Raw genomic sequence first — 1,728 nt, forward strand, 5'->3', positions numbered from 1 at the left:
GGAGTTAAGACTTTTGCTATGATATGATGGGGTTAATGTGTTTCCATGTTGCAAGGATGTGATTTTTTGGGGGCCAAAGGGTGGAATGTCATGGTTTGAATTATGTCTGCCCAAAAATGTGTATATCAGTTTGGCTGGGCCGTGATTCCTGGTACTGTGTGATTTTCCTATATGTTGTAAATCCTGCCTCTATGATGTTAATGAGGGAGGATGGGTAGCAGTTGTGTTAGTAAGGCAGGACTGGATCTACAAGACTGGATTGTATCCTGAGGTAATCTCTTGAGATATAAAAGACAGAAGTGAGCAGTGAGACGGGGGGACCTCATACCATCAAGAAAGCAGTGCCGGGAGCAAAGCGTGTCCTTTGGACTGGGGTCCCTGTGCCGAGAAGCTCTTAGTCTGGGGGAACATTGATGAGGAGCCTGACAGAGAGAAAAAGCCTTCCCCTGGAGCTGACACCCTGAATTTGGACTTTTAGCCTCCTTTGACTGTGAGGAAATAAACTTCTCTTGGTTAAAACAAAAAAAAAAACCCTTTGGGAAAAATCTTTCTCCGTTTACCTGCCCCCTCCCCACTCTTCACCAGGTCCCAGGCCAGCTTCAGCGATTGCCACGTCCCCTGGGCCAGAAGTAGGACCCGTCACATGCCCTGAGCCATTCTCCTGGCCTTGGAGAGGGAAAAAATTAACAAACAGGAAAAAATAATCTGCCAGCTCCCCTAAGCCAGGAACTCAGGGTAGGCACAGCTCCTTTTCCTAGGCACAGAAATAAGGGGTCCACCCACTTTGAATGCCTTTCACCCCTGCATAGGCCTATATGGGCCTATTTCAACAGCGTAGGCCCTCCTTAGCACAGTACAACAGGGTATATACCCGAAGACTAACTTCAACTCTATCAGCTATATGGTGGAGTGGCAGGTTCCTGATATTTGACACCACTCTGCCCATGAAGCAGCGTCCTCACCTACCCACATCAGGGGCCTGAGGACTGGTGGCTTCACCCACACCACCACTCCATCCATGACAGGGGTCCAAGAATAGGTGGTGTCTCCCAGTCCTTACAGCCAACAGCATTGGATGCCCGTAGTCTGGCTGCAAAACCCACCCACCTAAACACTCTAGGGAACAAGGGCACGCTTTCCTCCCAGACACTGGGGGGCAGCTGTCAGCCCCCTGTCTTGCGCAGCACATGACCCCCCTACAGCAGCCAGATACCTGTGCCTACTCCAATCACCCTCGCCCATTTAGGACTGTAGGTGAGAGCCTGTACCACACACTTGGTAACTGACTACCTAGACACCTAAGCTGAATCCATAAGAGAAAAATAAATAAACTCCTGGACTCACATACCTAATAACAGATCTAACCACCTGGTGACAGGATGTTAGAACTTCAAAGGTGCCAGTAATCAAACTAGCTCACAGGAGCAGCCTATTTGGGCATATCAAAATGAAACAAAGCAAGAAGCTAGGACACAGTAAGCAAACATTAAATAAATAAATATGATAATTTACTGATGGTTCAGAGACAACAGTCAATATCAAATCACATAAAGAAGCAGACCATGATGGTTTCAGCAAACTCCCAAAACAAAGAATCAAGAAATTTTCTGGTACTTCTGGGCAACATGGTTCTATAGTCAGAAGCCCCATGCCATCCCTCTGCAGCAAAGATCAGAAAAACTAAGTCAAATAGAATCACATGTCAATCCTGAAACCCTAAGCATCAAA

The sequence above is a fragment of the Trichechus manatus genome, unplaced genomic scaffold (genome assembly GCF_000243295.1).
Source record: "Trichechus manatus latirostris isolate Lorelei unplaced genomic scaffold, TriManLat1.0 scaffold00012, whole genome shotgun sequence".
Lineage (NCBI taxonomy): Eukaryota > Metazoa > Chordata > Mammalia > Sirenia > Trichechidae > Trichechus > Trichechus manatus.